Raw genomic sequence first — 25112 nt, forward strand, 5'->3', positions numbered from 1 at the left:
AGGCTCAAGACCTTATAAAACTACAGCTCCCATAATTTCATAGCATTGAGCCATGGCAGTTCAAGGGGTGTCAAAGTGCAGTCATTCTACAGTATAGATACACCCTAACTTTTAGTATCATAGAATCAAAGAGTTGGAAGAGACATCATGGGCCATCCAGTCCAACCCCATTCTGCCAAGAAGCAGGAATATTGCATTCAAAGCACCCCTGACAGATGGCCATCCAGCCTCTGTTTAAAAGCTTCCAAAGCAGGAGCCTCCACCACACTCTGGGGCAGAGAGTTCCACTGCTGAACGGCTCTCACAGTCAGGAAGTTCATCCTCATGTTCAGATGGAGTTCAACAAATGCACAGCCCATGAATATAAAGAGAAGCCTATTTCCAATTTTCTGCTGTAATGTAGAATCATAGCACTATAATTATATATTGTGTCATGGTACTGGATTTTTTAATAGTGGGCTGCACTATTTTTGCTCCATTGAAACTCATATAGAGCATTTTGTTGAATAATTGTCTCAATCCTCTTTACAAAGAAGAAAAGAAGGTCCTCTCCTAGTTTGCAGAATGCTTTGCAAATCATGCTGCTGTACTTGTTGTTCATTCGTTCAGTCGTCTCCGACTCTTCGTGACCTCATGGACCAGCCCACACCAGAGCTCCCTGTCAGTCGCCACCACCCACAGCTCCTTCAAGGTCAATCCAGTCACTTCAAGGATGCCATCCATCCATCTTGCCCTTGTTCGGCCCCTCTTCCTTTTGCCTTCCACTTTCCCCAGCATAATTGTCTTCTCCAGGCTTTGCTGTCTCCTCATGATGTGGTCAAAGTACTTCAGCTTTGTCTCTAGTATCCTTCCCTCCAATGAGCAGTCGGGCTTTATTTCCTGGAGGATGGACTGGTTGGATCTTCTCGCAGTCCAAGGCACTCTCAGCACTTTCCTCCAACACCACAGTTCAAAAGCATCGATCTTCCTTCGCTCAGCCCTAAGGTCCAGCTCTCACATCCGTAGGTTACTACAGGGAATACCATGGCTTTGACTAGGCGGATCTTTGTTGCCAGTCTGATGTCTCTACTCTTTACTATTTTATCGAGACTGGACATTGCTCTCCTCCCAAGAAGTAAGCGTCTTCTGATTTCCTGGCCACAGTCTGCATCTGCAGTAATCTTTGCGCCTAGAAATACAAAGTCTGTCACGGCCTCCACGTTTTCTCCCTCTATTTTCCAGTTGTCAATCATTCTTGTTGCCATAATCTTGGTTTTTTTGACGTTTAGCTGCAACCCGGCTTTTGCGCTTTCTTCTTTCACCTTGATTAGAAGGCTCCTCAGCTCCTCCTCGCTTTCGGCCATCAGAGTGGTGTCATCTGCATATCTGAGGTTGTTAATGTTTCTTCCAGCAATTTTCACCCCAGCTTTGCATTCATCAAGCCCCGCACATCGCATGAAGTGTTCTGCATACAAGTTAAAAAGGTTGGGTGAGAGTATGAAGCCTTGCCGTACGCCTTTCCCAATCTTGAACCAGTCTGTTGTTCTGTGGTCAGTTCTGACTGTTGCGACTTGGTCCTTGCTTTAGGCTAGGCTGAGGGAATCCCTTCCCCCCTGACACCTCTATCTATATGTTCACTCACTCTCTTACTCTCTTATTGCAGCTGCTGAGTGGGAGGGAACCAGACTACCAACCTGGTACTTTCCAACAGTCACTGAGAGGCCCTCCCGCCATCTTTAACTGCCATTCCACCGGGCCGCTGAGTGGGAGGAAGCCAAACTACCAACCAAGTAATTTCCAACAGCTGCTGAGAAGCCCTCCCACCATCTTTAACCTCCATTCTTCCAGCCGCTGAGTGGAAGGGAGTGTTGTGGCTCAGCTTGATTCTGAGCCTGAAACTGAACCCTCTTGTGAGCCTGAAATGTTCCCTGATGAAGAGGATGATGGGATTCAGATTTTTGGTCCTGTTCCTATGCCTTTGTCTGCACCTCTTGCAGACACTTCACCAGAGGAGTCAACAAGTCAGTTCTCATGGGAAAAGAATGCCAGCGAATTAGATAACGACCAGGGGCAGAGACCTTCACTTGCTCAGCCGTCTCATGCTGATACTGATAGAGAAGAGAGCAGCCTTGATAGTGATTAAATGAGCAGGCAGGAATGTTTAGATTGGTGGGTCAGGAGGAGTTTGCGGCTAGCCAGCAAGAAAGAAGCTAGGTCGATGAAAGGTCATCGAAATGCTTTCATGTTGGCGAGAGCGTAACGTTTTCTTGTTCGCAAAAGGTATTTAGGCTTCTGGTTAACAAGGGGAATGTGTCAGTTCATCGTGGCTTTTAGCACGAAGGTTTCTATGGAATAACCTTGGCTCTAAAGCAGCATGCTCTGGGCTTCCTGAATCGTGATTCTTGGGACTTGTGTTTCACTGTTTTTACCAAGGACTCTTGTTTGACCATTGCTTAAAGGATTATGTTTTATGTTCTTACCTGAGGACCTTTGGAATTGTGTTTTGCATTTAACCTTTGTCTTTGGAACTCTGTATTGCTTACTCTATGTTTTGACTTGGGTTTTTGCCTCAATAAACTACAAAATCTACAGCTCTTGTGTGGTAGTATTTGGGAACAAGGTGAAGCCTACTCTGAGTTGCAACAGGGAGCCAGACTACCAACCAGGCACTCTCTATCAGCTGCCGAGAAGCCCTTCCGCCATCTTTAACTGCCATTCCACCGGCTGCTGAGTGGGAGGGAGCCAGACTACCAACCAGGCACTCTAGCAACCGCCGAGGAGCCCTCCTGCCATCTTTAACTGCCATTCCACCAGTCGTTGAGTGAAAGGGAGCCAGACTACCAACCAGGTGCTTTCCAATAGCCACTGAGAGGCCCTTCCACCATCTTTAACTGCCATTCCACCAGCTACTGAGTGCGAGGGAACCAGGCTACCAACCAGGTACTTTCCAATAGCTGCTGAGAGGCCCTCCCACCATCTTTAACTGGCATTCCACCGGCCGCTGGGTGGGAGGGAGCCAGACTACCAACCAGGCACTCTAGCAACTGCCGAGGAGCCTTCCTGCCATCTTTAACTGCCATTCCACCAGTCGCTGAATGGAAGGGAGCCAGACTATCAACCAGGTACTTTCCAACAGCTGCTGAGAGGCCCTCCCGCCATCTTTAACTGCCATTCTACCAGCCGCTGAATGGGAGGGAGACAGACTACCAACCAGGCACTCTCTAGCAACCGCCGAGGAGCCCTCCCGCCATCTTTAACTGCCATTCCACCGGCTACTGTGTGACGGCGCGAGTGGCACCACCTATGTCTGTAGAACTGTTAGTTGCAAGATTTAAACTGTTGTATCATGCTTAATTCTGCTTTTTTACCCTGCTTATGTATAGTTGGATTGATTGGTTATTTATATTTGTCAATCAGTGTTGTTTGCACCAGTTGAATTGCTTTTTCAGCTCAGTTGTTTGGCTCCACCTCTTCCTGGCGGAGGGGAGTGCTTCCCTTTTTTATTCCACCTTCAGATTTTCTACGAGATGGACATGAGTAAGAGACTTGGCTCTAAAAGCCCCTGATTAAATTACCTCTCAGCACCAATTCTGAGGTTTTTACCCTTGAGACTTATGCTTCATGTTCAGACCAACCTGAACGACATTGGGAAGTCTCAAGCACCTTCAAGCCAGTTCTTTTGGCACCAGAGGAAGACCCTGAGTCTTCAAACTGAGGTTGTGGATTGCTCCGGCATTTACAGCCATTGAGAAAGAGGGACCTGGAAAAGCTTCTCAGCTGCAAACACCTTGGACCCAAGACAACCAGAGACTGTAATGTATATTTTCCTTCCCCCCCTTTGAAACTTCCAGCTTATTGCCTTAAAGAGATAACTCTTTGTGAACAATAAAACTTATTTTGAGTTATCTACAGTGTTTGGGTCTTTGAGAAATCCAGTTTCCTAAAGGAGGGCAAGAAGCAATCCCCTGGGGAAAGATGTCACATCCATGTCTCTTTCACTAAGAGCTATAGCCTCCAGGCGCGACGGCACAACTGAGTGCGAGGGAGGCAGACTACCAACCAGGTAATTTCCAACAGCTGCTGAGAGGCACTGCTGCCATCTTTAACTGCCATTCCATCAGCCGTTGAGTGCGAGAGAGGCAGATTACCAACCAGGCACTCTCTAGCAACCGCCGAGGAGCCCTCCTGCCATCTTTAACTGCCATTCCGTCCAGGGGCGGCTCAACACATTACACAACGTAAGCATTTGCAGTATAGTTGATTTTGCCCAGGGGTGCTCTTGAGGTGCTCTTGGGGGGAAAATAGACCTTGACATATGCGAGTTGTAGTTACTGGGATGTATAGTTAACCTACAATCAAAGAGCATTCTGAACTCCACCAATGATGGAACTGAACCAAATATGGCACACAGAACTCCCACGATGAACAGAAAATATATATCAGTTATTGGTTGGGGAGCGGGGGGCGCCAAAATACTGTTTGCTTACTGCCTCTGATTCCGCCAGTTGCTGAGTGGAAGGGAGCCAGTCTAGCAACCAGGTACTTTCCAATAGCCGCTTAGACGACCTCCCGCCACCTTTAACTGCTATTCCACCGGCTGCTGAGTGGAGGGAGGCAGACTACCAACCAGGTACTAGCAACTCCTGAGAGGCCATCCCACGACTTTTAATTGCCATTCCACTGGCCACTGAGTTGGAGGGAGACTACCTACCAATAGCTACTTTCCAACAGCAGCTGAGAGGCCCGCCCACCATCTTTAATTGCCAATCCACCGGTCGTTGAGTGGGGGAGACTACCTACCAACTAGGTACTTTCCAACAGCGGCTGAAAAATGGGAAAGCTGCTCATAGAGAGGAAGGAGTGACGGGAGCAAAGAGTGAACCAGTGAGAAAAGCGGCTACTTTAATTCCAAAAAACTTGCTTATCACAGTGTTGTTTTAACATGACAATTATATTTATTTATTTATACCCTGCTTAATCTCCCCAAAGGGGACTCAAAGCGGCTTGACATAAAAAACATTAGTATACAATTTTAAATATACAAACATTAAACACAGCACTAAAAAAAAAAATCAGTTAAAATCCATCAAAACATATTCAAAGCACCCCTGACTTGCTCTTAAACACCTTATTTATTTATTTATTTTACGGTATTTAAGGCCCACCTTTCTCAGCCATACGACGACTAAAGATTGGCACAATTCGATGCCAGGCATTCTTAAAAGTGCCATTAAAAACAATCAACATTACAATATAAAACATACATAAAAACCGTTAAAACATATAATCATTGGTGTCATCCTATTAAAAAGGTTATCCAGTAACATCGTCTGTCCATTCCATGTTCATCATTCATAGTTCCGTGTTACCTATTCCACTGCATTCTCAAAAGCTTGCTCAAAGAGCCAGGTTTTTATTTTTTTTCAGAAAATCAGGAGGAAGGGGGCTGATCTAATATCTAATATCTGATATACCTTTCTTTAAAAAACTATACAAAATGTATAAAAATGTCTCTTTGTTCTGCATATGACTGTAGCAAGAGATCTGTGAAAAAATCCCAAAGCACAATTAGTACTTTCATAGTTATATCAATATTTCTGGATGAAAACATATTTTTAAAAAGATTATCAAGAAAATTAACATCAGGTGACAGGATACTCTGGCATCTTCTTACCAAAAACATCTTGCAGTGACGTTGGACATTTAAAGTGACCCTGAATTTGATGTAGAAGATGCAAATCAATTTGTTCCTTTATTTTTCTCTTTCATAGACACCATGTTATTTGGAAGTTTGTTTAGACCAGGGGTCCTCAAACTTTTTAAACCAGGGGGCAGTTCACTAACCCTCAGACCATTGGAGGGCCGGACTATAGTTTTTTTTTAAAAAAAATCAATTAAAAAAATCCTATGCACATTGCACATATCTTATTTTGCTGTGTGGAAGGGCCCTTAGAGGGGGGTTCTTTCTGGACCTCTTTAGGCAGTAATTCCAGGAGCAGAGAATGGGAAATCTTCCTATTTCTAGTCTGAACAAAATCGCTACCAGTATTAAAAAAAACTCTAAAATTATAATTGTAAATAAAGAACAACACTCAAACACAGGGGAACTCCAGACAAGAAACAAGCAGGGCCAGCTAATCACCTTTCAACAAAGGATTCTCCCTAAAAACTGTCAGGCTATGAAATGGTAATCAAGGTGGCCAATTTAAACATTCATACTTACCTCCAACAGACAAGAGTTCTTTCTCCCACCCTGCATTTCATCTGCATTTCTAAGTCGAAGAGCCAGCGTTGTCCGTAGACACCTCCAAGTTCATGTGGCTGGCATGAGTGCATGGAGCGCCAGGGCAGCCTCCCTTGGCTGGCTCACACTGCCCATCGGGCCCAATGGGCAGCGTGAGCCTTCCCAGGGAGGAGCAGCACCACATGGCCTACTCTCGCATAAAGCACCTCGCGAGGTGCTTTACGCAAGAGTAGGCCACGCAGAGCAGCTGCCCTTGGCTGGCTCACGCTGCCCATTGGGCCTGACGGATAGCGTGAGCCAGCCAAGGGAGGGGCACTGTGTGTGTGTGGGGGGGGGGGCGCTCCTCCTCCGCAGGCCGGATAAGTGCCCTTGGCGGGCCGGAAGTGGCCCGCGGGCCATAGTTTGAGGACCCCTGGTTTAGACCAAGGGCCCTTCCACACAGCCATATACCCCAGAATATCAAGGCAGAAAATCCCACAATATCTGCTTTGAACTGGGTTATCTGCATCCACACTGCCATAGATTCCAGTTCAAAGCAGAAAATGTGGGATTTTATTTAGCTGCCTGGAAGGGACCCCACACAGCTGAAAAAACCCCCACATTATCTGCTTTGAACCAGAATATATGGCAGTGTGGACTGAGGGCCCTTCCACACAGCCCAATATCCCAGAATATCAAGGCAGAAAATCCCACAATACCTGCTTTGAACTGAGTTATCTGAGTCCACACTGCCATATACTCCAGTTCAAAGCAGATAATGTGGGATTTTGTTCAGCTGTGTGGAAGAGGCCTAGGAATAACCATATGTTGGAAAAGACTTGAGACACAAAACAAAAACAAATATAAACTAGAGCCACACAAGAATACTGGTATACAGAATCCGCAGTTATGTTTCAGCCAGAAATTAAACGAGGCAATGGAATATAGAAAGTGGGAAACGACTGTGTAGAATGAGAAAAGCAGTATGACATGAAGGTCATGGGGGAATTATTCAGCAGTGGTTTCATTTGCTCCTGCTGTGGCTTTCAGCGATTGCATTGTCTTGTTTATTTGCAGAACCAGGGCCTGGATTTCCTCATAGGCGCAGAAGGACTTTGCGTCTTGCCCTGCCACCATTCCTGCTATTTCTTCCAAGATACCCATGAGGGCATCAGGCGTACAGTCAGGGCTGTACATCACCACAGAGGCGTCAATCCTGCCTCCCAACAGATCCAACAGGGACAGGAATTTTCTGATCCAGGCTTGCTGCGTTGTTACAGTGTTGTGGAAAGCAAGAATCTCGTCATGTTCGGCTTGAATCTGGGAAATCTTCTCCTCAACAGTGTTTATCCCAGCCTGTATCTCCTGCTCCTTTTGGGACAATTGTGTCACCTCGTTCCTGTAGCCGTCGACTTCTGCTATACTTCGGACCACAGCCTCTTGCGCTTCAGCTATACGGTTTTCAGCTGATTTCCTTGCTGCCTCGAGACTAGGAAGCGTCAGAAGTGCTAAGAAGCAAAGACAAATCAATGAGGTTACAAAGGAGGAATAGTGTTGTACTCTCAATTGCAGAGATATGTAGAAGGCAAATTGGGATCCAGAATGGCAAAGTGGTTACGGTTTCAGACTGCAACATGAGAAGTCCATATACTAAGTATGGATTTTCTACAGCTGTGTGGAAGGAACCTTCGTTTTCTTTGTTTCCACGGTATCCCGATAAACCGTCTTCACTACGTAATTAAAGTAATGTAATCTTTAATCTCTGTCTTCCAGGGAATTTTGTATTCACTTTGAACCTCACTCACCTACAAATCCCAGGAAGCCATAGGATTAAGCTAAGGCACTTAAAGTGTGATCATGCTATCTGATTTGGTCACAAAGCTAGAAGCAGCAAAGGAAGACCCAGAGCTGCTAGGACTTGTGTGTCTAGTAGATCAACATTTAGCACAGTAAGAGATTATTGACAAGTTGCCCTTTACAATGGGAGAAGCGAGATATGTGGGGCAAATAATCCTTTACTTATAAAGAGAATCATCAATGGAAATACCCACCATATTCACATTTTTGCCCCTGTTCAGAAGATTTCAACTCAGTTTCTGTCCCTGTGATAATTGCATTTTGATAATTTGGCTTGTTGTGGAAACAGGGATTGGAGATAAAGCTTCAGTGAAGATGCCTTTTCCCCATGACGCCAAGTGAAAGGAATCTAACCCTTGGAAAAGCAATTAACTCCTGAAAGAGTTATTCTTTCAGGACTAAATTTCTTTTCCAAGGGGTAGATTCCTCTTACTTCCTGTTGTCTTACCCACCACCACACCACCTCCGCCTTCTTATGAGTTCGGTTGCTGTAGGTTTTCCCAGGCTATATGGCCATATTCTCGAGGCATTTTCTCCTGACGTTTCACCTGCATCTATGGCAAGCATCCTCAGAGGTAGTGAGGTTGTATGTAAGTTGTTTGTAAGTCAGAAGTTTGTAACTCAGGGACTGCCTGTAGATCCCAAAAGCATGCCATCCTTCCTCTAATAGGGGACTGCATATTCTTTTATTTGGGACTATGTTTGATTGAGGACTTACGCATAAGAAAATAAGCTTACCAACGACTGGTCCAACCCCTATTGAGAACAACGTCTGGTAAAACATATCCTCTTCTTCATCCTTCTTGGTCTCTTCAAACTGCTTCTTTGCATTTTCTAGATGCACTTCTGCAGATTCCAGCATTGCTTGGGACTTCTTCTGGACTTCTTTGAGGGCAACCATCTGGGTTCTCAGGTCTGCCAAGTTCGCCTTCTTCTCCTGCAGATCTTCTTGCATTTGTTTCTTCACCACAATCATAGCTTCTGACTGGGAATCAACTTGTGAGAGGAGGGATTCAACCTGCCGTTCAGCCTCTGAAAAATGGTAGGATGCGTTACTGACACGATCACGGGTTTTATTGTAGATCTCCTCACTGTGTGGCCTTGGGAGGAACAGAAGCTCAGCTAGGGACACAAGCTCCTGCAGACCTGCCGCTGAATGTTTCCGGATGAATCTGTTGTACTTGTCGTCTTGCACAAAAGCCATGGCGAAAAGTGATAGATGTGGAGCTGGAAAATAAAACAGCACAGGAAGGTGATTTAAAAAAATAAAGACATACCTAGCTACAGCAAGCATGGGAGCCACCCTCTTGTTTGCTGTGGGTTGTTTTACCATCTTGTGGGAGGCTTCTCTCATGTCCCCGCATGAGAAGCTGGAGCTGACAGACAGGAGCTCACCCCACTCCCTACATTCCAACCTTTTGGTCAGCAGTCCTGCTGCACAAGGGTTTAACCCACTGTGCCACCAGGGGTGCAATGGGTAAAACTATGTGTATATGAAACATACATTAATTTCAGGTTATGCAACTACAGGTAATCCAAAAATCCAGATAACTGACCCTTTTTGTCAGGGAACATTGAATCTCTCTGCGCTATCCAAGGAGGTGCTTTTAAATGCTGTACAAAACTTGCCAACAGTAGTCCAACAAAAAGTTTTATTTATTTATTTATAATTGTTTTATATTCCGCCCTTTTCACCCGGAGGGATCTCAGGGTGGCTCACAACAAAGGCACAATTCAATGCCTTGAACACATATCAGCATTAAACAATGCATTAAAACCACATCATTAAAACATATCAATTAAAACAGTTATTTTAAATCACACAATCTGAAAATACAGAATCTGATAAAATATTACTTTCATTGGAGGTAGAAAGCCCCAAAAGGTGAAGTCCCAGGGCCCTTCCACACAGCCATATAACCCAGAATATCAAGGCAGAAAACCCCACGATATCTGCTTTGAACTGGGATATCTGCATCCACACTGCCATATATTCTAGATAATGTGGGATTTCCTGCCGTGATATTCTGGGTTATATGGCTGTGTGGTAGGGCCCCTAGTCAATAGGCAAAATGAAAATATCATCTGGCATAATATCCTTGTCCTCCCACTTCTTTCTCATCTATCAGACTTACCCTAATGAAAGCCTTATGTCTGTGAGTTTAGCTTCCTCTGGGTCTGATCTGCATTTCCAGTGTTTCACTTTATATCCCAAGAATGCAGGAGCTGAAAAGAAGCAGCCAAACAGATCTTAAGTTTCGGATGTTTGCCTCTGAGGAGACAGACAGACTCTTCCTTCCCACCCAACACAAACATCCAAAGGGATTAAATGTCACCTTGAGGTGAACTAGATTTATGACCTTTGTCAGCCAGGTATTTCAAAATTCTTTGGGATACGTGTATCTCTGTGTGGACACACAAACATACACACACGCATTGGTGTACCTTACATTTTTGCAAGCATATGGGAAAAAAGGTTGCATCCGTTTTACTAAAATGCACTTTGCCCCTTCTGTTCCACCTCCGAGATGAACAGACAGATACTGAGACAGATATATTTTCCTGATGTTGCAACTGGAATCTATGTCCTAATGAGACATCTTATTCTATAAGGGGAAGTGTTGAGTGATGTGTCACCAAAAGCATAAAGCCTGGAATATTCTGTATTTAAGTGTAACCATGAGCCTTCAAGTTGTCTGTCCACTTATAGTGACTCCATGAACTTCATAGTATTTTCTTAGATAAGAAATAGTTTTACTATGTCCTTTGTCTAAAATATACCTGGTATTTTTTTTATAATCTTAGTTTCAAGTTCTGAAAAGGCCTGACCCTATTTGATTCATTTTTCTTCTCTCTGGGTGGTATGGCAACTGTGTCTGGAGGGAAAGGAATTATTGATTAAACAGAAGTGGCCTCCTATCATTGTCAATTTTTGTTTGTTACCCACCTCTCCTCACATCATGAGCACAGTTAAAACACATCACCATAAAATACCTTAATGACAAGCACCTCTGGATTATATGGCGGTGTAGATCCAACCTTATTTATTCATCAGCCATCCCACTTTCTCAAATGCTTGTGAAATGTCGCAGCTTCCGTTTCCTTTTTGCCTTTCACTCCTCACCTTTTGTCAATTGCTGCAAACTAACTTCATAAGTCCGAAAGTAACAGCGGGATGATGATAACTGGCTCAGGACAAGGCTAACTCCTTGCTTATGCATTTTTCCTCATGAATAATAATAATAATAATAATAATAATAATAATATTCTACTCTGTCTCCCCAAGGGGACTCAGACCTGATTGCAGTATACACATATATAGGCAAACATTCAATGCCTTTTATAAAGTAAACAACAGTGACATACAATACACAAACAAAGGCAAAGGTTTCCCTTTCCATCTCTGGCACCTGGAGACAATGCTTAGCTCTGGCCATGGGGAGGTGCACTTGTTCCATTTTCTGTGCCGAGGAGTCTGTTGTCCGTAGATCCCTCCTGGACATGTTACCGGCATGGCTGCGTGGGCATCAAATTATGTATATATGTTTGTAGTTAGGCTTAACTGCTGAGCTGCTAAACTTGCTAACCGAAAGGTTGCAGGTTCGAATCTGGGGAGCAGGGAGAGCTCCCGCTGTTAGCCCCAGCTTCTACCAACCTAGCAGTTCAAAAACATGCAAATGTGAGCAGATCAATAGGTACTACTCCGGTGGGAAGGTAACGGTGCTCCATGCAGTCATACCACCCACATGACCCCCAGAGTCTTACACAACTGGACTTAATGTTAAGGGAAAACTTTTACCTTAACCTTACTTACTTACTTGTGTAAGATGTATGTTGTGTGGTTTGATATATAATTGTTGTTTAAGTATGTCCATGAATGCATAATCGATGTATTTTTATTTGTGGTTTTTTTCATGGTTGAAGGATTATAACATGGAGGTGCGTGTGTGTATATTCAGCCTGCATTCCTGCACTCTGCCTCTGAATCAATTGACTCCCCTCATCTTGAGAAAAAGCACCAAAGAATCAAGCCAGCTAGGGAATGTGAAAAGGTTGGAAATTTTAGTATTAAGGCTAGGAAAATGTTAATGGGATATTGATCTCAGACTCAGAAGATGATAAATGTAACCCCCCTCTGAAAAAATCCCACCAAGATATCCCCATGAAAGGTTTGCCTTGAGATCACAAGTCAGAAAGGACATGAAGAACAAGAACAACAGCAGCAACAAACAAAAAAGTCACACAAGAACATCATCATACAGAATTTATTTGTATGTTTCAGCACATAGGTTAGTATTCAGCTGAGAAAGGAAATGGGTGAATGGGATAAGAAAAGTGGGATAGTATTTACTATAAGCATATGGTGAAGAAGGCCATGGAGTATTATTAAGCAATGGCTACGTTTGTCCTGGCTCTTAGAGACTGCACTGCATTGTTTATTTGCTGAACTGAAACTTGAATCTCCCCATCGACAAGGAATGACTCCGCATCTTCTCCTGAGACCACTCCTGCTATTTCTTCTAAGATATCCACCACAAACTCAGAGATATCGCCATAGCAGCAGATCACTGCAGTGGCTTTAATTTTGGCTCCCAGCAACTTCAGCAGTGAAAGGCATTTTCTGACCCAGGATGCCTGTGTTGTTCTAGTTGTGTGGAGAGCAAATACCTCATCGCATTCAGATTGAACCTGGGTAATTTCCTGCTCCGTAGTATTTATCCAAGCCAGTAGCTCTTGCTCCTTTTGGAGCATTTCTGCAACCTCCTCCTGGTAACCCTTGACTTCTGCTCGATATTGGGTCAAAGCTTGTTCGGTCTCAACTACAAGCCTGTAAGCTGCATCCACAACTGCTTTGAGACTAGGAGACATCACAAGTCCTAGAACAGAAAGACAAATAAATGAGGAATTTGCCTGGAGTTATTGAGACTTGTTGGGCATTATATTCTGTAGTCAAATCAGGACCCTGCATGGCACAGAGGTTCAAGTTTCAGGACCTTATCACATTTGGATATAATCCATTTATAGCAGTATGCATCCCATATTGTTTTAGGACTGGATACATACTGTATTGAGATGGGATGCATACTCTCCACATCACACTCAAGAATTATGATTACTACGATTTGAAAATACTGTGCTTTGACTATGGAAGTCTCCTCCCAATCTGTTCAAATGCCCTCCTATATTATTGTTTTTGGGGCTTTTGTGCAGTGATGTAGCCTGGTAGTCTTGATCTGCAATTCTCATGAGATTTTAGCTGACAGAATGCATATTGATTTTCTGATCACTTGTACAAACAGCTCTTCAGCAATGTATAAACTCAAAATTAAAAACATGATTTGAACCCCTTGTGCAATTACTACATTTCTGAGACATTTTGCAGACAGATTCCAATGGATTACTGATAGAATAGGGCAATTGTTATGTGATAGTACCCGTTCAAAATTGTGCTCAAAGAATCTCAGAAACTGAGTATATCCCAATGCAATAAGGTCCTCAGATTGCAATTTGAGAATCTGATCTACATCACAGAGAAGAAAGGAGAGAAAAGGCAAGTCATCTATGCTGTTGAAAGAGGAAATATTCAGACATAAAAGTAGCTTACAAATCAACAAATTAGACTGGTTTAACAGCAGGAAGACAATTATCTCCCATTTCCCCTTCAGATCTGCATACATTATTCTCCAATACATCACACAGTACTAGACACTAGGGAAGTGTCCAACATGTGATCAAATACATCTTGTTTGCTGTGTACTAATCTTGCTGTGTATCTGATGATGGTGATAACAATAATAATCTGTATACCCCATTTCATCTCCCTGAGGGGACTTGAAGTGGCTTACAACAAAAGTCCATATACAAAAATAAACACATAGCAAACAACAGAAGTAAACACATCAATTACATAGAAAATAAATAACAGTAAACTAATTAAGACAACATTACACAAGGTGTGCATACAGTTCAGTGCCATTGTGGTGGGATCCTGTAATGCTTTGTAGTTTGGTGAGGAACTGATATCGAGCTCTTTTTGGGGGTACTCCCAGCGAGGAGAGTCCCTAGAGACCGCGAAAAGGGTCCCGGCCTTGGTGAGCTGCCAGCGGATGCCAATTCAAAAAGACACGAAAACGTTGAAAATCAATCTCACCAGAGGCTGAAGAGGAGATCTGCGATCGAGGCGTTTATTTTGCGATTCAGCTGAAAAGGATGCATTAAAGGGATGAATCCACAATAAAGCATACAGCACAGTGATTTTCAGGCATTTTTATACAGTCAGAACAAAGAAATCCTGGTTTGAATCTCCCGCCCGCCTCCTGTCAGTTCCCTCTGTCCTGATTGGCCGGCTCCAGAACAGCTGGGAGGAGGCTTGGCCGCTGGTCCCGCCTCCCCTCCAATCGCCGGCCGCTGTTGCTTCCGGGGGGCCAATCAGAGCCCTTGGAGCGCCTCTGGAGATTGTCCAATCAGCGGCCAGGAGGCGGGACGTATCTTGACAGCGCAGAGGGGCGGATCGCCTGGAGGCGTCCGCCAGCTGATGGAACACCTTTTGTTCTTCGCACGGCAGGGAGGCGGAAGGGGAGACAAGGGATTTCCTGGGCCCCGATAAAAGATGTGTATAGGGAAAAGAGGGTGGCGGTGGGTGGTGTCTGGATCTTCAACCTTGCGGGCAAAGAGTCCTTTGTCACAAGGGAGCATGCACAAACACCGTAATTGATGCAATCAGTCTGTTTTTCCGGCCTTTGGGCTGATCAAATCTCTGGCTTTTGTTTGTCTGAACTCTGAAAACAAAGCCACAGATTTGCCAGTATTTTCCATGCAGTGTCAATATGGATGGAGTTCCTTCCAAGGAAATTGAATTTCCTTATCTGTAATCCCCTGGTCACATATTCTTTTATAGGGTAAAGTTCAAGAGGGGAAAGGCAAGGAAAGGGGTGAGGGTGCACCTCATTCCATTACATTCCGTATTTCACACACTTCATACATATATTCTTTACAGTCTTTCATAACTCATAGATTTCATAAAAAAGGGTCCCCATCCCCTCCCCATCCCAGCAAAGTTTATTAGAAAACCCACAGCAATTTAATAAAGGCAATCAGCAGAGTTCCTGAGGTATGATCCTTTGCAACAAGGGCATGCACCCACAGGCGGGGGCCATGCTTCTCAAGCGGCTTGGTTTGGAGTTCATAGAGGAAGTCCGTGACGCTAGGGCACCAAGTCAATCAGAAAGGGCAGAAAAGGTCCACAAAGAGTCCGCAAATGGTGGAGAGTGGGGCAATGTCCTTTGGGGAACTGCATTTCCCTGATCAGGGGCCAGGGTCCAGTGCACAAGCCAGAGAATTCACAGAGAGGAAGCAGGAACCCAGTTATGTGTGCTGGGTCAGGAAGCAGCAGAATCCATAGTCCGGCCCTTGGTGAACTACAAATACTTGGGGGGGAAAGATGCTCTGCATCAAATCCTCCCTTCGAGGCTGGGAAATGGCTACACTCATTTCCTCAAGCCTCGACACTCCCCCCAAGTATCCAGGGCCTCTTTCTAGACTGATTAGATTGTATTCGGTTGATTATTTCGGGGCCCAACTCAAGCAACAACAGCAGGACCCAGCCGGGTGGGAGAGACCAGTGGCAGAATGTTCTTTGGGTTGGAAAGAAGAAAGAAAAAAAAAAAACTGAAGTGAGAAGGTGAAGACGGTGGAGGCAGGGGATGATGGGGTCGGTGATGGCAGTCAGCATGGAGCACCCAGGGGTCCCGAGTGAGTCCCCAATGGAGAAGGATGGCACATGGTGGAATTCTCCCATCTGGCAGTGGTCCTCAGGCCTCCTGGGGGCGCTGGCTCCTCCCTAGGCACTTGGGGGAGGGAGAAGATGGGGCACAGCCTTGCTACTCCTTCTGGCGTGGCGCCTCCTGGTGACCGCAGACAGGTCCGGCTCTCCATCATCACAGAGACTCAGGGATAGTGTCTAGGACAGTCAGAAAGAAGGTTTACAGCCCCCCCACCCCCCCCTTCCCAGCCCAAGGGTAGTTAGTGGGGAAACAAAAGGGAAAAACTTTCATACCTAGTGGGGACGTCAGTGGTCTCCTTTGGGCCACCCCTCTGCACAGCTTCTGGAACGGGCAGGGCCTCCTTCCTTCATGGCAGTTGCTGTGGGATCCTGGTTGCTCCTCCTGCGATGGCATTCCCCCGTGGGGGCTCAGATCAGCCCCTAGGGGGGGCTGTCTCTTCTGGGCGGCGTGGGGTCTGGTCCTGCTCTCTGTGTGATTCTCCCGTGCCATCTGGGTTCCACACAGGAAAGTCCACAGACCTCCCTTGCTCACCTTGCCCAGGTAGTTGTCCTCAGCGGCAGGAGTGGATTATGGGTCCCACAGTTCGACCAGTTGCTCTTCACTGCGCAGAGGGGACCCCTGGACCTCGACGCCCCCTTCATATTTAAGGCAGTTAATGGGATAATTTAGACATACACATACATGCGCTCAGGGAAAGGGGAGGGAGGAAGGGCCAGGAAGAAAAAGAGCATCAGAGGGACTGCGTGTGTGTGAGAGAGAGATTTAACCATAGATGTGGGTGAAATGTCAGGAGGGAATGCTTCTGGAACATCCCTTCCTTAGGTTTTTTTGGAGAAGGAGGTAAGAGGGAGCAGCAGGATTCCTCTGGGAGATGGAGGAAAGAATTCACAGAACACTGGTTCCTTAGAAGATGGGAGGGGAGGGAAGAGAGAGAGAGAGAGAGAGGATGGGTTTCAGAGACATTTCACAAGCACATGGAACTCTTTGATGAGGTCCGGTCCTTAGAGAAAAAAGGGGAAAAAAGGCAGGGAGAGAGAGAGAGAGAGAGAGAGAGAGAGAGAGAGAGAGAAAGACCCAGAAAACTTTATTTGGCAAGAGGAAACAGGAACAGAAAAGGTCCCCTCTTACACCTCCCTTTGCAAGAGGAGAAAGGGAGGAGGGGTTTTGGGAGAAAAAAGGGAAGTTGGGGAGTAAAGAGAGAACAAAGGATAAGGCAGGGACATTGGTGACTGCCCCTGAAAAATGGGTTTTGTAGTTGCACAGAAGAGAAGGGGAGAAAAAGAGAGCTCTTGGGTCAGGGAGACCAGGAGAGAGAGAGAGACTTTTGCAAGGCAGCTGAGTCACATCAGTGGCAGGGTCTCTCCTGGCGAGGAGAAACACTGTTTATTATAAATAAACAGGCACTGAAGATTCAGCTTGAGAAAGAAAGGGATTTTGTAGTAGCTTGGTGGAGAAGGGAATGAGCAATGCCTCCTTTTCCCATCTGAAGGAAGGAAAAAGGTGGCACAGGAGAAAGCAGGAGAGGAGGAGAGCAAAGAATTTCCCTAGCGCATTTCCTCAAGGAACAGGGGGAAAAAAATTAGGGGGGGCATATGAATGCAGACATTTCATAATAGGGAATAGGGAAAAGGAGGGGTTGGGAAGGGAAGGAGGGAGTCAGGGAGATTGGGTAAAGGGAAATGGGAATGGGATGGTAGGGGAATAAGCAATTTCTTCCAAAGGGAGAGGGTGAAGGGGTCTGGAGGGGGTTTCCTGGGGGTTGGGGCTCTGTAACCTTCCCCTTGCATGGTCGGAGTTGGTCGCAGCTACCCCCCTTCCGCCTCCCACCGGCACATGGTAAAAAGCATGAGGCAAAGGCGGTTTCGGCCCTCTTGGCCCCCTCACAGCGATCCGACTGCCATGAGGGGCCACGAAACTCCACCTGCTGAGGGCCCGGAGGGCCACCTCTCCATGCGATTTTTACCCTACTGGCCTGCGTCGGCGACGCAACCCTGCCCCATTCCGCCAGTATCTTCCCAAAAGATGTTTCTGATGAAGCAGGACGTTTGATCCCATAATAACATGCGCCCATCTCTCTTGATAGCCCCACACTGAAGTGGCTAATCAGGGTAGCCCCCCCAACCGCTGGCAGGCTAGAGCCTGAACGGTCCCCTAGCAAGAGAGCCCGAGGCGATCAGCCCTTGGCAGCTAGGCAGTCCGAAAGGGAAGGGCTCCCTCTCCAGCGTAGCTCCAGCCAAGGCCGCAAAAGCGAGCTGAGTTGCTATTCTGGGCCTCAAACGTGGATGTTCGCTACCTCCCGCCAGGAATTTGTTACCGAGACCTAGAGAATCCCTCCCCAGTGGGCCGACTCCGAAGCTGGTTCAGAAAGCCTAGAATCCCCTCCCACCTGGCAGCCAAGGCAGCCCGCGGTTGGCTTCTTACCCGTCCGGACGTTTTCTTCCCCCCTTTCCGCGTCGGTCGCTCCTCTTCCTGGAAGTCCTTAGATCAAGGCTTCCCTGGCGCTCCTTTGTGCTGAAACCCTAGGTCAGAGCTTGGGAGGAAGTGGCTGCGGGAGAATTTGTAGTTTTGGTTAGCTGGTCAAATGAAAGTCCGAATTGGGAGAGGCGCCTCTTTTCCCAAGCCGTTCCTCCTTCGCTGCTGGCCCAAAGAATCAGACCAAGGCGCCTGCTTGAGAATTTAGGCTATAATTTAGTCTGGAACCTCAAGCAGCAGTCCCTTCGTGGTAAAGCCAAATGATATCGAGCTCTTTTTGGGGGTACTCCCAGCGAGGAGAGTCCCTAGAGACCGCGAAAAGGGTCCCGGCCTTGGTGAGCTGCCAGCGGATGCCAATTCAAAAAGACACGAAAACGTTGAAAATCAATCTCACCAGAGGCTGAAGAGGAGATCTGCGATCGAGGCGTTTATTTTGCGATTCAGCTGAAAAGGATGCATTAAAGGGATGAATCCACAATAAAGCATACAGCACAGTGATTTTCAGGCATTTTTATACAGTCAGAACAAAGAAATCCTGGTTTGAATCTCCCGCCCGCCTCCTGTCAGTTCCCTCTGTCCTGATTGGCCGGCTCCAGAACAGCTGGGAGGAGGCTTGGCCGCTGGTCCCGCCTCCCCTCCAATCGCCGGCCGCTGTTGCTTCCGGGGGGCCAATCAGAGCCCTTGGAGCGCCTCTGGAGATTGTCCAATCAGCGGCCAGGAGGCGGGACGTATCTTGACAGCGCAGAGGGGCGGATCGCCTGGAGGCGTCCGCCAGCTGATGGAACACCTTTTGTTCTTCGCACGGCAGGGAGGCGGAAGGGGAGACAAGGGATTTCCTGGGCCCCGATAAAAGATGTGTATAGGGAAAAGAGGGTGGCGGTGGGTGGTGTCTGGATCTTCAACCTTGCGGGCAAAGAGTCCTTTGTCACAAGGGAGCATGCACAAACACCGTAATTGATGCAATCAGTCTGTTTTTCCGGCCTTTGGGCTGATCAAATCTCTGGCTTTTGTTTGTCTGAACTCTGAAAACAAAGCCACAGATTTGCCAGTATTTTCCATGCAGTGTCAATATGGATGGAGTTCCTTCCAAGGAAATTGAATTTCCTTATCTGTAATCCCCTGGTCACATATTCTTTTATAGGGTAAAGTTCAAGAGGGGAAAGGCAAGGAAAGGGGTGAGGGTGCACCTCATTCCATTACATTCCGTATTTCACACGCTTCATACATATATTCTTTACAGTCTTTCATAACTCATAGATTTCATAAAAAAGGGTCCCCATCCCCTCCCCATCCCAGCAAAGTTTATTAGAAAACCCACAGCAATTTAATAAAGGCAATCAGCAGAGTTCCTGAGGTATGATCCTTTGCAACAAGGGCATGCACCCACAGGCGGGGGCCATGCTTCTCAAGCGGCTTGGTTTGGAGTTCATAGAGGAAGTCCGTGACGCTAGGGCACCAAGTCAATCAGAAAGGGCAGAAAAGGTCCACAAAGAGTCCGCAAATGGTGGAGAGTGGGGCAATGTCCTTTGGGGAACTGCATTTCCCTGATCAGGGGCCAGGGTCCAGTGCACAAGCCAGAGAATTCACAGAGAGGAAGCAGGAACCCAGTTATGTGTGCTGGGTCAGGAAGCAGCAGAATCCATAGTCCGGCCCTTGGTGAACTACAAATACTTGGGGGGGAAAGATGCTCTGCATCAGAACTTAAGATTTTTTTTGTTAGAGAAAGTAGTTTCCAAGGTGTCCTGTCTGGCTATCTGCACTAAGAATTAAACCAGCTTAATCTTAAACCTTTTATTCTAGGGAACATGAGATTTTTCTCTGTATCTCACCAGTTTACAAATCCCAGGAGTGCTAGCATTTACTGTGGCACCATGCTGCTATAGTTCCATAATATAAATAGATACACCTCAGATGTACTGCACCGGGATTGTGGCTCAGCTGGCTGAGTGTCAGCTGTATTAAGATCACTCTGACCAAAAGGTCATGAGTTCGAGGCCAGCCCGGGCTGGAGTGGGTGTCCAGCCATTGTGTAGCCCATTGCCGACCTTTGCAACCCGAAAGACAGTTGCATCTGTCAAGTAGGAAAATAAGGTACCACCTTAAAGTGTGGGAGGCTGAATTTAACTAATTTATGAGGCCATAAAGAAAGAAGACTCCGGGGAATGTGGAATGCGGAAGAACTTCATCGGTGTCGCTGATGGACGATGAAAAGCAGCAGCTCCCCTGGCGGCCAGAAAAAAAAAAAAGTTAAATAGCCTTGGTGTATTTGTCTGTATTTGTTGTCTGTCAAACTGGCATTGAATGTTTGCCATATATGTGTTTACTGTAATCCGCCCTGAGTCCCCTGCGGGGTGAGAAGGGCGGAATATAAGAACTGTAAATAAATAAATAAATATATCTACCCTGAACTTCTGTTCCACACTGCTCCCCACTGGTGAAAGCAAGGCTCAAGTAAAAACAAAGACAATTCTAAAAGATTGATGTGTGTCCATACTTTCTCTAGTGCAGTGGTTCCCTACCTTTTTTTGACCAGGGACCGCTCTCAAATGCGTTTATAAATCAGTTTCTGGTCAACTTTAGATTCAGTTTGGTTATTTGGTGTACTGATTCAGAAAATTGCACTGGATAGACCACATCAGCTCTAGGTTCTGATACAGAACATATGCCATCCAGTAGTCACCATCTGCTCATCCACCTTATTTTAGGTCTCGCAGCCCATAGGTTGAGAACCACCGCTCTAGTGGGATTGCATATTCTGTTGTAGGGAATTACATATTGTCCAGACCTTACTAACACACAGGAAAGTAAACCTACTAAGGATTGAAAAAGGTGCTAACATGTTTGCTGGCATTTTACACATCTCCTCTTCTGCATGCTTTTCATGCTGCTCCCTTGTGTTTTTAACACACAGCTCTGCAGATTCTGGCATTGTCTGTTTCTTCATTTGAGCTTCTTTAAGGGCAATGATCTCGATTCTCAGGTCTGCCAATTTCCCCTTCTTTTCCTGCAGATTGTCTTGCATTTGTTGTATCAGCACAATCACTTCCTCTGGGTGAGAAACGAGTATTTTATCTTTAGCTATAGTAAAAAAGTAAGATGCGCTATCTACAAGACCACTGGATTTTTTAGTGATCTCCTCAATGGGTGAATTTGGAAGGAGTTGAAGCTCAGCTAAGGCTAAAACCTTCTGCAGGGCTGATCGCACCGCTTCATTGATTATGAACGTATTGTACATCTCATCTTGCCTGAAAGCCATGGTGAAGAGTGATGGATTTGGAGGTAGAGAGAAAAACAATACTGTGGAGATGCATTTAAAAATAAGGGCACAGTTTTAGCAAACCTGGAAGCCCATGTTTATTTGTATCCTTTGTTGAAACGCTATATATCATGGGTTCTCTCACACCTCACAATTCTAGAACTATATCCTACTTAAACTTCCAAGGCAACATAATCTGGAATACTGGGATATTCAGATCAGGGAGGGGCATTTAAAACTGTTGTTGTTCTGTGCCTCTGAGTAATTGTGAACTTGTGTATACCCTAGGCTAACTTATCATGGGGTTGGTTTGGAAGATTTATCAAAAGGGAATTCGGCTTTGCCTCTCTCTGTCATTTGCCCCAGGTCACCCAGGGAGTTTCCATGGTTGAGAAGAGATGTAATAATAATAATAATAATAATAATAATAATAATAATAATAGTTGTTGTTCATTCATTCAGTCACTTCTAACTCTTCTCGACCTCATGGACCATCCCACGCCAGAGCTCCCTGTCGGCTGTCACCTCCCCCAGCTCCTTCAGAGTCAAGCCAGTCACTTCAAGGATACCATCAATAATAATAATAATAATAATAATAATAATAATAAATCATCTTTATTTATACCCCATATCCATTTCCCATAGGGAGTCGGGGCAGCTTACACAATGACACACAATAGTGCCATAACATAACATATGCAATACAATATGATAATATATCACTCAGAACACAATAACAACAACAACAAGACTTTAATATTTATATTCCACCCTATCTCCCCAAGGGCACACACGACGGATCACAGTACACATACACAGCAAACATTCAATGCAATTTTTGGACAAGACAAGACAGAACAGATACGAGGTACGTTGTGTCAACATCCAGCTTTTTGGTGCCTTGGAGGTTGAGCTCGAATCCAGCCACAGGGGGTACTGTCGCTCCATCCTCTATGACGAAGAGCGATCAGAACTTCTTCCTTTTTGGTCGCAGGGCATTTTCTGATCTTTTTCTTTATGGTGTTGTAAAATACCTCCCCTGCTTTTTTAGTGGTACCTAATTTCTCTAATTACAGCTCTAAGCTGTTTTTGAACTGCTTAGGTCAGGGGTCCTCAAACTAAGGCCCGGGGGCCGGATACGGCCTTCCAAGGTCATTTACCCGGCCCTTGCTCAGGGTCAACCTAAGTCTGAAATGACTTAAAAGCACACAACAACAACAACAATCCTAACTCATCAGCTAAAAGTAGGCCCACACTTACCACTAAAACACTAATAAGTTTATATTTCTTAAAATTGATTTTCATTTTAATTATAGTATTGCTTTTTAAGTGTTTTTTGCACTACAAATAAGATGTGTGCAGTGTGCATAGGAATTCATTCTTTTCTTTTCTTTTCAAATTATAATCCAGCCCTCCAACAGTTTGAGGGACTGTGACCTGGCCCTCTGTTTAAAAAGTTTGAGGACCCCTGGCTTAGGTAAACAGTGAGCTGGGCTCAGAGACGGGTGCTCATGCCAACATTGGGCTTTGAAATGGCAACCTTTCGGATAGTAGATCTTATCACTGCTGGTGATTTACCAGCTGTGCTAAAGATCAAAATCAACATATACAATTAATAAAAGCAACCTCATTTAAATAGAGACAGTAAAATATGGTTGTAGCCATAATTAAAAGATCCATAAAAGATTTGACTCTGGTCTCCCAACACTAAAACCACTACACCATACACATCAGGATTTGGCAAGAAATCAAGTATAAAAGCATATCCAGGTGACTCATTGCAAGATCAAAATGATATGGCAAGTTCCAGTATCTGATTAAACTATGAGGTAATCCCAAAACATTAGGGCAATGTGGACAGTGGGATAGGGTACAATTTGATCCATATCCCTATCCAGGTGGACACCATCACCCTCTTCCTATGTTTATCAGCACAAGGCAATGGATCATGCCCATGTCACCGTGGCTGTTGCTCCTACGTCCTAGCTGTAACAACATCCATAAAATTCTTTTATCCTCTTCCCTTCAAAAACAAAATAATCACACAAATGCAGTTCTTGACAATGAAGGATCTTGTCACAATTGGTGCTATACATTCGGTTGCAGTCATAATGACATTTTATTGTCAAGGAACAGTGATAGTAATTCTGGATTAATCCTGAAACTTCTCTTTTGTATCTCTGGGAACGTTCATTTTTCACACCCAGACAATGCACACCCTTCTCCCAAAGTTTTGCAAACCTAATTAAACCTTTTCTGTAATGTTTACTTCTCTATTCTGAGATTTAAAGATTGCCAATCATGTGTGATCATTTGGATTTTTAGAATTTTCAATAATTGTCTGGTATTTTTAGTAGTAAAATTAAATTGAATGGGAAGTTCATATTCTTTGGCTTCATTGTCAATGTTTTTTCACCTTGTCTGCTTTGTTTTACCAAGTCTCACATGCTCATACTTTGCAACAGATCTGAAGCAATGGGAACGTTGCCAAATACAGGCTGTATTTCTCAAGGTAGTATGTTTCAGAGAATGGAAGGCCAACCTGTATGTTTAGTCAGTTGTGGCCAGCATGATTCTCTTCGAACATAACTACTTCAAGTAACTTCAATTACTTTGTATTGCACTCCTGCTTAATATCTTTTGTGCTTTACTCTTCAGTGATCTTGAGTCTTCAGTTGATTCTTCAACTAATATTTGGGTGTCCAAAATTAATTTGCACATGCAAATGAGTTGATTAGAATGTGTCTTTCTCTTCTAGATTGTCTTATCTCACAGTGAATTGTCCTATTGAATTTATGCTTAGTTATAAGCTGTTGATTTTTGATTTGGTTTATGTATGTAAGGCATTGAAATTGGAATTATTTTTTTTTGTAAACTGCTTTGAGTCCCACTAGGGTCAGAAAAACGGTATATAAATACTGCAAATAAATAAATAAATAAATAAAATATTCTTGGAAAATGATAGCCCAGATCTCTGATTGGCAGTGGCAAGTTACTCTACTCATGCAAAAAAAAAAAACTGTGTTAATACCAGCAGTAAAAGGCGTCAGGACAATTATGTATAATAATTGCTTTTTGTTTTTAGAATATTGCTACTATGCTTGCAGAATTTACTCATTTAATTTTCCTCTCTTAAAAACTCTTATTCTTTTAAGAAACCACAATACAGGACTGTGGTCTGAAAAAGCCTTTGGTAATAACTCAATCTTGTTTTGCCAAATATTTTGAATGCCAAATCATATCAGTTATTGAAGATCTTTTCATTTTTATATTGTTATGAATCCAATCGTTCCAAATTATCCGTTATGTCCAGACATTTTATAATTTACCTTGAGAAATCTTCATCTTTTTGTTCAAAGTATGATATTTTTCAGGGATTTGAGCCTGTTCTATTCCCTTGATAAACTATTATATATTAAAAATCAAAAAACAGTTTATCCTTTTGATTGGTTTAAAAATCCATTCTGTCTTCACTTGAACCATTGATTAAAACATGCCAATTAAAATCCAGCTCCAGGTCTGGGTCAATTCATTATTGGGA

The 25112-nt window shown here is 44.6% G+C and overlaps 1 long non-coding RNA gene across 1 annotated transcript; it reads right to left on the reverse strand.

Annotated features, from left to right (window-relative positions):
* Positions 1–12310: 12310 nt before the first annotated feature.
* Positions 12311–21569, reverse strand: LOC137096375 (uncharacterized). The gene is made up of 2 exons (XR_010909408.1): positions 21153–21569; positions 12311–12936 (listed from the first exon to the last, which is right to left on the reverse strand). It is a non-coding gene; the product is annotated as an uncharacterized lncRNA (long non-coding RNA).
* Between the last annotated feature and the right edge of the window lie 3543 nt (positions 21570–25112).

This window comes from Anolis sagrei, chromosome 2 (genome assembly GCF_037176765.1).
Source record: "Anolis sagrei isolate rAnoSag1 chromosome 2, rAnoSag1.mat, whole genome shotgun sequence".
In the NCBI taxonomy this organism is placed as follows: Eukaryota; Metazoa; Chordata; class Lepidosauria; order Squamata; family Dactyloidae; genus Anolis; species Anolis sagrei.